General features: G+C 43.8%; 1 protein-coding gene across 1 annotated transcript in view; it reads right to left on the bottom strand.

The window, feature by feature from the left end:
- FAM107B (family with sequence similarity 107 member B) overlaps nucleotides 1-16,523 on the bottom strand; it is a 228,836-nt gene that overhangs the window by 113,414 nt on the left and 98,899 nt on the right. The window lies entirely within an intron of this gene.

Raw genomic sequence — 16,523 nt, 5'->3', positions numbered from 1 at the left:
TCCTGTAGCCTGTAATCACGAATTCCCAGGGGGGAGATTTTTCTTCCCCATCAATTTGTGTCAGAACAGACATTTTCCTTGGCATCTCCCTTTGAACGAGGGTGTGGTTTCTCAAGGTCCTGGCTTAATGAGAGGGTCTCATTTCCAACACTATGCCTCTCACGGGGTCAGATCTTGCCCTGTGACAGTCCAGGTCTTGGGGCAGACCCCCATGACCTGTGCCTCCTAGTGCTCACACCCTTGTGTGCTGTCTTCCCCTTGAGTATGGCAGGACCTGTGCCTGTTGCTGGCCAACAGAATATGGCAAGGTGATGGTGATAGAGCTGGTAGACATGAGCTGTAGGCAAGGGCAGTGATAAGTAGAAGCCTGGGGACACAACATCCTGGCCTTGTGGCTTCCAAGACCCTGGGGCTAACAGACTAAGAGCCACAGGTGCAGAACATGTGCTCTCCTCTTCCTCCTCTGCCCCAGGGTAACCCCTTGACACATTATAATGCATTTGCCTTGTGGTTTTGATTCCCCCCACAATGGGGGAAGGCTGCCATGATGGTACAAACCTTGCAGGGTCAAAAACTCCCCCTCCCAGCCTGTGGGAGGAGTCCCCCAAATGATTGGAAGCAGCTGCCATTAGAGACCACCCCATCCATGACCCAAGACCCCGGTAGCCTCAGGGCAGTTGCCACCTCTGGGCCTGCCTACTCTCTCATCTTGAGAGCTACTGTCCTTGATAAACTGCTTTGTGCTGGGTTGTTGTATGCAACTGATGAATCCCTAAATTCTACCTCTGAAACCAATAATACAGTATATATTAATAAAAAAAAGAAAAATTTTAAAAATTAAAAAAAACAAAAAACGGCTTGTGCTTGCTACTTCCCTTCCGGCTGTCTTTATTCAAGTTCAGATCCTCACATAAATCTTATGCAAGGAATCCCAGAACCGAGACATCCATTCACACACAGCAGAATCTCCCACCAGCAACAATGGTGTACATACAAGATTAAATGTATGTGATTAGACATACATGATTACATGTGTAAGATTCTAGTACCTATTCTGCTGGAGACTCACACTCTCTTCCTCTGAGGAAGCAAGCTGGGTATAATAGGAAGCCCACATGGCAAAATGAGGGCAGGCTCTGGTTGACAATCAGGCAAAACCTGAAGCCCTGCAGTCCTACAACCACAGGAATTTAATTCTGCCAAGTGTGGCTTGGCAGTGAAGACCCCAGGGCAGACCTCAGCCCAGCTGACACCTGGAGTGCAGCCACTGAAGGCCCTGTGCAGAGGACCAGCTCAAATGCCTTTTTTTTTTTTTTTTAAGATTTATTTGTTTAGTTGAGAGAGAGAAAGAATCTCAAGCAGACTCTGCACTGAGCAGGGAGACCCACTTGGGACTTTTGATCCCATGACCCTCAGATCATGACCTGAGCTGAAACCAAGAGTCAGGCACTTAACTCACTGAACCACCCAGGTGCCCTGACCAGCTCAGGCTCTTGACCCACAGACACCGTGAGATAAGAAATGTGTGTTGTTTTTAGCCAAGTCTGTGTAATTTGTTACCCAGTGAGTGATAACTAACATCCTCTCCCCAGCTCGTACAGGCGGCAAACCCTCCGCCCCCAGGGCAGCCACACCAATTTACAAGATGGGGATCTGATTTTCAGCTGCTTGTTGCTCTGGGCCCCTAGGGCTTTCTGCTAGTTTCTCTAACAATTCACACACAAAAAATCTTTGTTACTCTGGATGCAACACATTTAGGTTGTTTTTAAAATTGTGTTTGTTAGGGCACCTGGGTGGCTCAGTCGTTAAGCGTCTGCCTTCAGCTCCGGTCATGATCCCAGGGCCCTGGGATCAATCCCCACATCAGGCTCCCCGCTCAGTTGGAAGCCTGCTTCTCCCTCTCCCACTCCCCCTGCTTGTGTTCCCTCTCTCGCTGTCTCTCTCTCTGTCAAATAAATAAATAAAACCTTTAAAATAAAATAAAATTGGGTTTGTTTTCAAGCAAGATGGCTTCAGGGTTATAGTAGTCCTTGTGGTTAGAAATGGAAGGACTCATTAGAGGTTTCCAGTCAAACTGGAGGCATCATGTTCTTTTTCTCTTTATATTCTTTCCACAGAAAATGCATCAACTTCCAAAGTTCAAATATGACCTGTCTGGGGAAGATGCTCAAACTTTCATCTCAAATGCTAACCTTTCCCTCAGAACCCCAATCTATATTTTCCTCTGCCTTTTAGAAATAGTTTTCTCTTAGAAGTCTTATCTTGACATTAAGGCAACTTACTTCCTTTTTTCCCCCCAAGTCTTTCAGATGGATCATTTCTTAATCAGCTTCCAATACGCCCTTTCACTCACCCCTTTACCCGGTTGGCGGCCAAGAGCTCTTTATTTATCCTTACAACACTTCCCACATCTGCTTCTTCCTTTCATGGCTATCACCAGCCCCTTACTGGAGGTTCCCATGATCGCATGTCTAGACGCGGGCAGTATTTTCTCCCTGCTTTCTCATTTCCTCACCTTGGCTCATGCAGCTACTTCCATCCAGTCTGCCCAGCTTGTCTATATCTTACCTCTTTAAACATCCAGCCCTAAGACAGCTTCCTCTAGGAAGCCTTCTGGGACTAACCTGAGCCCAAGATCTCCTCCTCCTCTGTACTCAAAACAGTCCCCGAAACCTTAGGGTTGGGAACTGCCATGCTTTACTTCTGTATGTCTTTGCCTGGTAAAGTGCCTTCCAGAGAGGACGTGTTTAATACACTTTTTACAGAGGGCGATTCAAAGTCACTTTGGACAAAGACAAAAAAAAACGAAACAGTGGTTCAATGGAAGATTTTTTTTGAAGCTGTTCTCATATTCCTTATTTGGAAACTCCCTAATGCTGCCAATAACGTGGAGAGATCAAGTATAAGGAGGAAGAATATTACCTCCTCTTCTCTGCCATTCTCTCCCTCTGTCTACCTAATCCTATTATTGCAGTAACGCAGAGCTGTGAAGGGAGAGGCCAACATAGATTGGGAATCTATGATGATTCAACAATAGTAATAGTGCCGGCTAACATTTATTGCATGCTTACTATATTCTCATTTAATTCTCTAGTAAATCCTTTACTGTGTACCTGGCACTGTGCATTCCATGTATGACCTAGTGTTCTCCCCATACCTAGCTAATGAGATAGTCCTAATTCTCCTATTTTACACCTGGGGAAATTTTCCAAAGTCAAACCACAAACCAGAGATTGAGCAAGGACCCATATCTGGTTCATCTGATTTGGGAGCTCATGACGTGTCCCACTTCTTCTGCCTGCCACCGTGAAGGCATCAGCACCATATACATTAGCAGACATAAATACTGTAAACATGGCTGATGTAGTCCTCTATGCTGGAAGCCAGAAAATGTGAGGGTCCCATCTTGGTTTTGCTTCAAGTTTGCCAAGTGACCTTAAGCAAGTCATTTGCTTTCTCTGGTGACTCAGTTTCTTTACCTGTACAGTGAAAATTTTATCTGTCCCACTCTGTCAAAGTATTTTAATGACAGATCCAATAAAATATTGTGCAAGAATTATGAAAAATGTTGTACATATTGTCCAGTCCGCTGACCTTTGGACAGGCATTGGTATGATTGTGTTTACTACAATATACAAACCAAAATACAAAAACTTTTCTTTTTCTTTGACAGACAGGAGAGGTGTTTCTTATATACTTCTCTCCCATCATTTTCATGACCAGCTATGCAAAGTTGGCATTAAATTACCCCTTATTTATAAGAAGGAATAAATGTAGAGCATCTGGTCTAGTAGGTGCTCAATAAATATCAATTTCCTTACTTTGCCTGAATGAGCATAGGAGGCAAAGTTTGTGCGATGATTAATTATGTGTCAACTTGACTGGACCACAGGGTGCCCAGATATTTGGCCAAATGCTATTCTGGGTGTTTCTGTGAGAGTGGGGTTTTTTTTTTTTTTCAGTATTTTATTTAAAATTCCATGATAGTCAACCTACAGTGTTATATTAGTTTCAGGTGTACGGTATATGATTCAACAATCTGTGAGGGTGTTTTTAGATGAGATTAACATTTAAATCAGTAGACAGAGCAAAGCAGGTTGCCCTATTGACTGTGGGTGGGCCTCATCTAATCAGTTGAAGGCCTGAATAGCCCTACAAGTCTGACCCTTCCCTAAATAAGAGAGAATTTTTTTCGTACCTTTGGACTCCAATAGAAACATCAACTCTTTCTGGGTCTCATGCTGCTGGCCTTTGGACTGGCACTAAGCCATTGGCTCTTCTGGCTTCTGGTTTGCTGTCATATGCTGCAGATCTTCTGATCTTGAGTCTTGCTCACCTACAAAACCACATGAGCCAACTCCTTCTACTAAATTTGTCTCTTCCCTCTCTCTCTGTGTCTCTCTAGATACAGATACAGGCTTAGACACAGACACAGACAGAGATATCCTATTGGTACTGTTTCTCAGAGAACCGTAGGTAACGCAGCCTGGTACATGCTCACTAAATGCCACAGGAAGACTCTGTTCGCAGCATCCTAAAACTAATAATCAGCCATGATCTTCCTGTAAGCAATTAGGTTCAAAATTGAAAATCCTGACTGTGGTGGGAGGGGGAGTTATGCCCTAGGAGTCACTTAGCTCTATCAGAGCTCTAGCCTCAGGATTCAGGACATGTCCTTGGGGAACCCCACTTCTTGTCACGGCTGGCACCTCACTGTCCTTTCTGTCCTAGGGTGCAAATCACTTATGTGGCTACAAAAGACTCTTTTATTGCCTGTCTCACGTTCCCTACTTCATAAATCTTAAATCGGTGTCAACGTCACAGAAGGCAGTGGCTTGATTCAGTAAGTCTAAAATGGTCCCCAAAGCCCTGTCACCTGGATATATTAGGAATGGCTTTCTGCCCTCCTTTGGTCTAAGCCAGCCTGAGAAAGAACACACCACGGCTGTCTGACTTGGGGGCTTTCTTCCCCTCCCCCGCATCTCCAGCGATTTATAACTCATTTTTTCTGGTTAACCGTGACCATGGTCATGACCACGCATACTGTCCTGGATGGACTCCTCAGCTTGTCGGGGGGATATGGCTATTAACAAGAGAGCCGGGATCCCAGAGGGTTTGGCTACCGAGATGCATTTTTCTTCCTTTCTCAATTACTAGTGGAAAATAATGCCTGGGAGGAAAAGAAGATAAACTGTGGCAATTCAAATTTCCCCTAAGCGAGGGTTTATTTTTTATTTTCCCCAGATCTCAGATAAATGCTCTTCCTGGTTTCTGTTTTATGTCACTTTGGCTGACATATGTCAAGCTCTTAACATTGATTAAAAATACACCATTTGGATGGAAACAGACTATCACAACATGAGGGGATTTTGCTGTTTCATTTTGTTGTTTTAATAAGTGTAAGGGTAATGAAAAGACCTAAATGAATAGTCCTGGAGACCAAATCCTCTGTTTATCTACAGAACAGATGTACCTTCTCAACTCCCCTTCCTTACACTCTACTTGATTACTCAGAAAGGTGGCTTCACCCTATCTCCACCACCGCCCCTCGTAGAAAGAGCCGATTCAAGAGAATGTCTAGAATTACACAGATTATCATTGTTTAGGCTACGATCTTGCTTGATGGTTGCATGGGTACAGGTCTTAATTCCTCTGTTAAGATTGAGACCTCGCCAAGGTTACAGACAACGTCCTTCATGTCTTTCCCACAAGACACAGCATGGTCTCTTGACACACATAGGAGACGACTGGTTATAAATGTTTGTTGATTAAACAAATGAGCAAATGAAAATATTTTAGTAGGTGTAGATGACAAGCCTTTTAGGAGCTGTTAGGCTCATTATAAATAGGTGCATGCTGTCCTTCATCACCAGCAGTCTTGGCCAGACATTCAATGCTGCCAACTGATACCACCCAATTGGTAGGTAAGGCTGTATAACCACCCCTGTAAGATCACCGTTCTTATCCAGATTGCCGTTTGAAGAGGAAACAAGGTATTCCCACTGTAATTCTGACTCCACTGTGGTATGGGCTGTGCGGATTTACTTTCTCAAATATGGCCCTGGGGCCGGAAAAAAAGAACAGGATCAGTGCCCCCAGTAAGGATATGTGTTTCTAGACCCTAGTATTTTGCTAGACTGAGGCAATGTCGTAAGAAGAGACTTTATTATTGCCCCAATCATCTTGCATGCTCAACTACAGCACTGAGATGCTGACACATATAAGGAATGAAGAATTTGTTTGGCTTCTGTGGAAAAACAAAGAATGGGGCGAGAATAAGCTCTTTAGCAAGAAAAAGTCCGCTAAACTTTTTCCTAGGAGATTTAGCACATTTGAAAAAAATGGACAAAAAGTAGTATTTCCCCCCACCTCCAAACTCAGTTAACATTTTCTTCAGGAACCTCAATATTTTCCATTTCTGGTCAAGATCTGAACATCAAAAAAAAAAAAAAAAAAAAAAAAAGGAAGTATGATCTGAAGTAAGTATGGTCTGACCAGGAGCAAAAGAGGCCCCAGACCTCATGAGGAAGCTTGACCAAAAGAGGAACAGAGCCCTTGACTTAGAAAACTGAACTGCTGGAGTTTAAGTGACTGGCCCTAATTCAAAGCAGGTGCAATCACTCTAGCCGTTTGCTGACAGGCAACATGGAGGAGAGAAAACAAAAAGCAGGGAGAAGCGCTGAGTGCTCGGAGGCTTTCAGAGGCTCCCGTTGCTAGGGAACCGCTTCCTCTGTGCTCATACACGGCTAACTCAAGCTATTCAGATATCACCAGAATAATCTTTCTTAGGCTTAGGAAGAAAGGAAACAGCTCTCAGAGCTCAGACGTCATGGTAACACCAGGCAAGGCCTGGCTTTTCCAGCAGACACTGAAGAGCCAAGGATGCCAGGAGAGGACAAGAAGTGAATGGACATCTTGTTTTTATTCAGACAGTCAGGGGATTGACCCCCCCTTCTCTCCTCTGTCTCTACCCAGGTGTGTCAGTAGCAAACAGCGACAACACACACACACAGGAGCACACACAGCAACTTTATCATCTGTTCCTTGAGAGCAGAGACAAGGTTTTATTCATCTTCAGATGCAGACATCATGCAACACAGCGCTTGAGACTCAGTTCCTCGTGCGAGTTGAATTCAACTCCTCTTTTCACAAAGATTTACTGAGGACGTGGTTCTCTGTGCACTGTGTGTAGTGCTCTGAGGCAGACAAAAATGAACACATACATTCCTCCCCTCAAGAGGCTTCCTGGTCTTGTAAGAGAAACACGAGTGAGGCTGAGGGTTGTGTTGCTAACATTACAAATGTTAGCAACACACATTAACAGCAGTATAAATAAGATAGAAAGTTTGGGGGGTTCTTTGTTCTTACACCTAAAAGGAGCCTCAGAGAGGCAGTTCAGAGTTGGCATGGAGCCCCATGGTCACCAGAGACCCAAGTTTCTGTATTTTGCCCCCACTATCCTTAGATAATGGTTCATCCTCAAAGTCACCCTGTGATCCAAGATGGCCACCATGATATCCTGCCAATGTTCCAGACAGGAAGGAGGGGGAAAAGTGTGTTCTCTTGAGGGAGATTTCCAGAAGCCCCACAGTAGTAGACACGGCATTTGACGTCTTTCTATGAAAAAATGTAAAGCCCTCCCCTCCTCAGGTTGTTGTTTGAGGGGTGTGAAATCAGTCTTATTTGTATATAGTTAATTTTTTTCATTATGAAAATTGTAGCATCTTATCACAGCAATTTTGGGAAATGGATTATTTTCTTAATAACCAACCCTTGATTGACTGCCTGCCTTATGCCATTCCAGGAGATCCTTCGCGGGATCCCCTGACGACTTAGCTTATATATACCTTTGGCCAGCCTGATCTGTAAGGGAGGCTGGGAAATGTAGTTTTATAGCTGGGCCTAAACTGTACCCAGCAAAATCAGGATCCTGCGGCTAAAGAAGAGAAATATTGGATAAACAGTTGGCAGAGATAAGACATGTCCACACATAATTGTAAATTGTAGGCCATAAGAGAGGTATTGGAGAGATTACTTCTCCAATATGTACTCTATGGCTTTATCAAGAGTACAGAATTTGACTTGGACCTTCAAGCCTACATACGATTTTAATAGATGAATAGGTACTCTGACGGTGGTGTGTAGGATGGATGAGAGCGGGTTAGGTCTAGATGCAGACAGACCAGGTAGGAAACCATGAAAATAGTTTGGGCATGTGGGGAATATTGACCTAAACTGGAGTGTGACAGCAAGACTGGGAAAGTTGGGATACAAGAAATACTGCAAAGAAACTCAATATAGAGGTTAAGTGGAAAGTAGCAATGCAAAATGACCTTGAAGCTGAAGGCCAAGATGGAGGGTGACACCATAAACAAATCATACAGGTGGAAAAAAGAGCCAAGTTTGGAGGGTGTTTGTTTTTGTCTTTGATTCTATCAGATTTCAACATAATATCCTAATAGAGTGAAGCAGATTAAAAACAAAAGATACTAAATTTCACCAAATCTTGGGGGAAGAAAAGTAAAGACTCATTTCTTTACTTCATCTCAATCATCTCAATGACTTTGTATGCCCACGGCAAATTCCGGAACTTGCCCCACCCCCGCGCGTGCCCTGCTTACCGAAAACCAGGAGGTTTAGCCTTTCCAAGGGGCACCAGATCTTAGATTCCTGCTGATAAATGTGCTCAGATCAGAGGCAAATAGATTCTACCCTCTCCATATGGTACTGCTCAGAAATTCTCAGCTCTGTCCAGAAGACATACCAGTATTTGCAGGGTTGCTGGAATGGTTAAGAGTATAGGGCATTGGAACTCAACTGGGCCTACGTTGGGATGAATTCTTTTTAAGGTTGAGTTTCCTTATTTGCAAAGTGGGGATAATATAAACCCCATAGGGCTGTTAAGAGGATTAACTAAGAAATTCACAGAAAGTACTTAGCGTAGTGCCTAATGCGCTGCAAGGACTTACTAAATGTTAGCTAGTGTTATTGTTAGAGTATCTGGCAAGCATGCTTCACCAGACGTTTGTGTTCAGTTGTTAGAAAAGAACAATTCAGATAATGTGATCCTGAACGTGCTCAAATCAAAAATGGCAGCTGGACCAGATGAACTCAGGATCCAATCAATGGGCGGTAAGTGGTAAGGAGCAGAGAAAGTTGTCACCTGAAGGAAATAAAACAACGATCCATTTTTCTTTAAGTCTCTTCAAATGGCTGGAGAGAACTACATACTACAAACCCACTTAGAGCAGGACAGGCATGAAAAGAATGTGGGCACAAAAAAAATGTTCAAGCCTGAACTTCTGGAAATATGGCTATTAGGGTTGAGGGTATAACAAGGCAAAACTTGCGGCCCTCTCTCAGCACCCAGCAGAGAGGGCAGAATCCACACATTCTTTTGAAAACACGGACAAGTTAACCATGTAGCCAAATGAACTGATCTGATGCCACAGTCAGATGCCAGACTAGCATTGGGGCTTCTGCCAAATTCACCCTGACTTTTCTGAGTCCTTGATCTGGTTCTGCTTCTACAGCTTGGAAAAAGCCAAGGGCAGTCTGTCCCTTTTGTCCGTTTCTCCTTGGATAGGAAAGCTGAAATTTTCCATGATTACTATACACACTGGAGTCATGCTTGATCAAAATCCATCTAAAAGGTGCCAGGCACACAGCCAGACGGGCAAATGCTCACAAAGGAAATTTTACATCAGTCTTGCTGAGCAAGAGCAGAAACAGAAGTCTGTCCTGCGGCCCTCTCAGTGAGAACACAGTGACCCCTTCGTTCCCGTGAAAGGGAAAGCCTTTGAGAAGCAGTTGTGGTCCCATCGCTGCTCCAAGTCCAGAGAACGAGGTAAAGATCACTGACCGATCGGCAGCCTGATGTAAGCGAATGTTTCCTCCCGTTTCCACGGTAACGGCCCCCCACGCATCTCACCAGCTCCTCAGACACAGGCGGGATGGGGAGGTAACTAACCTCTCAGGGATGTGACGCCAAGTGATATTTATTTATTTATTTATTTATTTATTTATTTATTTATTTATTTATTTATTATTTCCCTTAGAAATGCAGCCCTGATTTGCCAGTTTTTACAATTCCTCAAGAGAAATCGGAACCTAGATTGTTACAGGAAGTTTTCCAGATTTTAAACACTGGCAACCAATTTTGTAAAATTTTGAAGACTGCAGGCCAAACCAAATGCATCCGAGTTTGCCCTGTTGGTAACATCAGTCCTAAAATGTTAAAAATCACTTTTCAAGTTTTCAGAATTAGCCACTATTTTTGAATATCTGGGTGGAACACAGACCACATACCAATTCTCAGCCATAATGTGTTAGAGAAAATTCATTAACACTTTACTATTGTATTTTTTTGGTCTCTTTTTCTCATCCTCTCTCTGTGATGAAGGATAAGGAATCCAGAGGCGTTCTTTTCTAAGCTGTTTTTAAAAACGGGCTCAATATAGGGTAAATGACTATTCAAGTTCGCCCAGATCCAATCAGTAACTAAGCTGAACATTAGGGCTCATGTTTGGGGCTCAAACATAAATGATTGTGTGACTCAAATCCACTCCTCAATTCATATGAAGCAAGTTCAAAATCAGTCACAGTATGGCGGTCTCTAAGCAAATATGCTCTGTGATAGCCAACGTCAAGATGGAAAAGTCTCCGTTCCTTCTTCATAGTCACTTAACATCCCCCAATTAACGGGTAAGGACAGAATGCTACATTCAGAATAGGTTGGAGAATTTTTGAGAAGCTTAGGAATGCCACCATTTTGACCAGTTAATAAGGTTGTGATCAGAGCAGCTATTTTGCATTTACATTTTTAAAAATTTTTTTCAAGGTGTTTTTTTTTTTTTTTTTTTTTTTTGAGATCCCAATCAGGCTCATTGATTCTTTTGAACTTTGAATGCAGTGATGGTGCCAGGGGACCGTCTCTGATTATGGGTTCTCTCAGAAGCGGTTTATATGGGAAGTGAGGGCAACAGCAGGGGGTCAGTGGGGTGATAAGCCAGCTACCTCTGTGGCTTAACCCTTGGGGGCAACTCTGGGCACCAGCGCAGAACATGTGCCCCACAGCTGGCCTCCGCGAGGGGCCGGCGAGCAGAGGTATTTCTTCACCAGGTCCCAGCAGTGCTTGCTTGAGGGCTACTCCTGACAGGGGTCAGAGCAGGTTCTGGAAGAGAAAGCCTGATTCAGACACCTGCACGTGTAGGAAGTGGGGGCCAGTGTCCATGGAAGCAGAAGCAGGGGCACATGGTGGCCGTCGCACCCTCCAGCTCATCGGTCCTGCCTCCCCTAATCTGGACGATGACATTTTCTCAATGAAGTCTGTATGAAAATAACTTGAGGACAAGTCCTGGACTGTCTTTTCAATGATATGGCTTGAGCTGTGCTTCTCCTGGACACAAATTCTAGAACAGTGGCTGACCCACCGGGAATCACCTAAGTGGGTCGTAGGGCATGACTGCCACGAAGCCAAGTTGAACTGAGGTGTGGGCATGAGGGGAATAAAGATGCTGACTTCAGGGGACCCTTAGGACCCAAAAGCCACTTCATTTAAATGTTTGCAGGGAAACACGTGTACATAACAACAAGAGCAACAACAACACCAACCTTTGAGATTCAGAAACTTCCCATTTTCGCTCCCACCTCAGGGCCTTTGAGACAGTGACCAGCTGGAACCTCTACATGATGATTTCCCCTGTCCATGTCCAGAGAACGGGAGGAAGGGTACCCTCCAGGGAGAGACTGGGCTGGGCGTCCAAATGCATAGCATGCAGCACAAGCTCGAGCTTTCTGCTCATGTGCGGGGACAGGAAGTGAGACGTGGAAGTGGGGAAAGAGACTCCTCCAGGATGGAAACGCTCAAAGACCATCAGTTTAGGGTTTCACTTATTTAACCTAAGTGCTGCTTCATTACTGCGGCTTTTGTATATTAGTGTTGCCTTCACGATTCTTCCTGTTCTAAGGGACTCTTACAGAGGCTGGAGAACAAATTTTAAACAAACAAGGAAATAATGGAAGAAAATAAAATAGCATAGAAACATCTTGTGGGACACACACACACACACACACACACACACACACGCACACGCACACACACACACACAGCATACAATTCTGCTCCAAGTATTGCCACACTGGAAGTTTCATTCCTAGTAACTGTTTCATTTTACAACCTGGATAAACTTCTGGGAAGCCCTGTGCGTCCAGGGATGCTAAGGGGACTTAGGATTGGATGTAGAGTAGTACTCGATAGGGCTACCAAGGTGTCTCATGTGGCACACGGGCACAATATCTAAACCAGACATTTGCTGTGCAGGTGCATTTCCGCTCCTCTTCAAGAAACAGGTGACTGGGCAGTCAACAGCACATCAGGTGTACCTTGAACATGGAGGACTAAATCAAACTCTCGTTCTTATTTATTTGTGTTTTCTCATTTATGAACAATAAGCGATCTATTGAATTTCCTGAATAAAAACAATCTGGAAACGATTAGCTCTCTGCCCACGGAGAAAGGAGAAAAAACAGAAACTGCTCTCTGGGAGACCCTGAGGAGGATGGAGGCTGTGGTTTCAGAGATGTGGGTGGTAATATCACTTAATAGATGTTGCCGAGGACAGAGCTGAGAACTTGGAAACTGGACTTCATTAGTCTGACACCTTTTCAATGCAAAATAATATTGAGCTAGGAGCACATTGGTACATCTTTAGTGGGCAGGCTAGGAAGTCTTCTTTCTTGCATGAAAGAACACCCTTGCTGCCTTGTCCTGCCAAACATTACTCACTCTCCCACCCCAGTCATCTCCTTGGATTTGAGGGCAAGGCCAATCGATTTAACAGTGAAGAAAATCTAGCTGTGCTCTCCCCCCCAGCCCATGACTTTCTCCTACTTACACTCATAACTCAGGATCTATGAATAAATTCTAGAAACATCTTCCTCTTTATGAATACCTGTTAGAGCCTATGCATGACCTACCCCGTCCAGTGGTGTTTTAGTTCTTGGAATGGGGAATATATCATTTTCACAGGTGTATTCCTCTGGTAGACCTTCACTTCTTGGGAAGAATTTACATGATGGTGAACATCCAATCAACTATTCTTTGAAGTAGAGACAAAATAGCGGGACTCCTTGGACTAAAATAAAAGCATGGTCGTTAAGTCCCATACAGGAGTTTGGGGATCAAGACTTTACTGGAAGTCATCTGCAACCTCAGTAGCATCTTCTCTAATAAAAGCCGCCCCCCCCCCCACCAACCCACAGACAGTCCTATAGTTGAGGGAACGGGAAGAAGGTAAACTCAGGTAAAGGAAGTACATTTAGCTCCTTGAAGGCAAGACCCATGTCTCCCTCATCTTTGACTCCCCCAGCGGTTAGTGTGGTTCTCTTCAAGTTTGTTAAGGCCCCAACTGAACAACAGTTTTTATATCACAAGTTGTACGGAAGACCAGACTTGGTCATTCATGCATGCATTTATACTTAAGTCAACCACCCATTTATTTCGAGCTCTCCCATATTCCAGACATTGGGCTGGGAGCTGGGGAGAAAACCGAATAGAAAAAGATACTCAGTGTTCAGATTTTGGTTGAGCTAACTGCTTTAGAGAGAGTTTAAAAGAGAAGAGCAAGCATTCCTTCTTTGTCCAACAAATATTTATCGAGAATCCTCTCTACACAGGGCTGTGTTCTAGGCATTTGTGGCCTATAAAAGGCTCTAAACACCACTGCCTTCGTGGAGCTTACAGAGCTTATGTTCTAGGGGGGAGACCCACAAAGAGCAAGGAAAGGACCTAGTGCATCAGAGTGGTAGGTGGTTTTCAGACAAGCAAGATGGGGCAAGGAGGCAAGAGCTGAGGGGCAGATTGCAGTTCTGCTCAGGGTGGTCAGAGAAAGCCTTGCTGAGGGCAGAGTCCTGACAGGAGGTCGGGATGGAAGCCATGCAGACCAAGACATCCATCCCATATAGAAATTTAGGGATCGGGTCCTTGCTGGAAGACATCTACAGCCTCAAGCAACATTTTCTGTAATAAAAGGCCTCATAGGACTTCAGACGGTCTGTTCTAAGGTTAAGGAGATGGAAAGAAACTCAGGATAAAGGAAGTCCACCACCTTCTGTTCTCCAACTTCCCTACCTAAACAGTTCTCTATTCATTCTTTGGCCGGGGCCTCCGAAAAATCGGTAAGGAAGATAAATCACTTTTTTTGCACAAAGCGGGGTATGACCGAAATACAGTTGGCTGGGGTAGAGACCTCATTTTGACTGAGGTAAAAGCTTTTACCTGAAAGTAAAAGTAAACATTTAGTTGTCTGAATTACCAGAGAATAGGTCATTTTCTCACCTCTCAAGGCTCCCTGCTAGAAGTGTCGCCTCCCCACAGGGGGCCAGCCTCTCTCTCTCTCTCTCTCTCTCTCTCTCTCTGTCTCTCTCTCACACACACACACACACACACACACACACACAGTGACATGATGTTGCTTAAGAAGCTGCTCAATGGAACCCTGGTCTCACTTCCTCACAAAGGTTACAAAAATACATATATTTTGTCCTGATTGTTTTCATTTTTAGTTGAAGAATTTTAACCGTTTGGGGTTTACTTCACACATAAGAAACGTACAAACCACAGGAAATGAAAACTTGACTAAATGCAGATGACACAGACAGCAACTCTGAAAGCATGCTGGGCCCCACTCAGCCTTAGGTGACCTTTAGCAAAAAGAGAGCGTTCCAGTGAAACATTCTGACTGTCATAAAATAGCATTGACTTACAAGATTCTCCCATTACGATCAGAGTGTGGCAATCATGGGGCCCCAATAGCAAAGGCTAAGTGCAAGCTAAAAGATAAAAATGATTCTGCAAAGTCTTCTTGAATTTTAAACGCATTTGAAAGTTGTTTCAGCATTCAAAAATACTTGGCCTGCGTCTAAAGCAATGCACAGGCAAGAAAAATGGCATGATCGAGCCAACATTTTAAAACACATTTTACTTTCTTTTTGAAACATAGCCACCAGAAAGGGTGCAATTCATTAAAAAAAAAAAAATTCTCTCAAGAAAGTGTAGCTGGCCCATCCATTCATCTGTCTCCCTGTCCATAAGAGAATGAATGAATAAATGAAGTCATGATGTGCTAACCTCCCTCTCTTTCTCCCAAAACTGGTATTCCAGTTTTTCTACTCATTTGGCTAGAGATAAGATTAGTTTGGGTAGAATCTGTAGTTTCTTTATATCAGCTTATAAACCTGAGTCTCTGTACTAAAAAGGTACTGCTCAGTTTTAACCTTGTTTAATACTGATGCCTAACAGGCTGTTAAGAGTACGTGTGGTGCTTGGCTTGTTCCAAGAGCCCTTTAGTGGAACAGAAAAAGATTAAATGAAGCCTCAGCACAAAACTTCTCTAAAATGACAAATCAGGGCAACCACACAAAGCTCTAGAAAAGGAACACATCCCATGGCAATGCAAAAAGGAAAGAAAACCCACAGAAAGAAAGACCTGGGAACAGGTGGCCACATGAGCCATGCAGACCAAAATGTCTGCCAACTTTGATGTAGCAGCTGCTGAGAAACGAGGCATAAACCCAGGTGAGAACATGTAAACTCTTCCCCTGTCCTCGGCTACTTCCAATAACTGGCTTATCTTCAGAGGGTCATATCGTCAGGCTTTCAATTATGCCTTCTTGCTGACATATAGATCCTTCTGTTTGGAACTATGGCCTCCTTCTTGTCACTATTAGTAAAGTATCGTTGTTTTTTTCCTCTATTTTTCAGACAACCTCATGGCCACCTCAAAGGAACTTTTATGTCTGGAAATCTTTCCTTCACAATACTTCCACTTGTATCACCATTTTTCATGGGTCCATTACCTCATTCTTGTTTTTTCCTGTGCAGTTATAAGCATAATGTTATAGGAGAAGGATGCAAGATGTCTCCAAAATGGTACCTTTGGATAAAAGATCTAACCTTACTTGTAAACAGACATAACCCCTGTTTTTAAGGAACACACAGCCCGGAATCTTCAGTGAGTGTCCCCATGATTCCGGGGCCTTATTCAGGTCAAGAAAGTGGCTAACCACACGTCGTGACTACAGCCAGAAAGGCCCCCTCTTCTTTACCTGCTTGCTAATGTTGAAAAAATCCCTTTAATAGCCACGGAATTCTTTCACTCCATAGGTGGATTTGCAGCTTAAAATAACAATAGGCTGGAGGACAGGCATAACATAATGATGTAAATTAATTATGTACCAAGATATACATGCCTGAGTGCACGTTCTTTTGATGGTACCAAAGCTGGGGACCGAAGGTAGTGAGGAGGGATCCCCACTGAGGAGGGGCAGGGCACAAAAAGGGTAGGCTGAGGCAAAGGTAAACTGTATCTGATGATGAACCTGCCTAGCACTGGTCATGCTGAAATGAAGCACCAGCTGACAGCAACTCATGGTGTACCATGGTGTATCACACCACAAAAGGGACTTATTATAAATGGGCTACCCTCTCCACTCAGCCAATATATCCATGAAGTCAAGGGGAA

Source organism: Eumetopias jubatus, unplaced genomic scaffold (genome assembly GCF_037043125.1).
Source record: "Eumetopias jubatus isolate StellerSeaLion01/CBP00866 unplaced genomic scaffold, mEumJub1_p1.0 scaffold_8, whole genome shotgun sequence".
NCBI classification, from domain to species: Eukaryota; Metazoa; Chordata; class Mammalia; order Carnivora; family Otariidae; genus Eumetopias; species Eumetopias jubatus.
The sequence above is the reverse complement of the archived record's forward strand: the minus strand, read 5'-3'. Positions and strand labels throughout refer to the sequence as shown.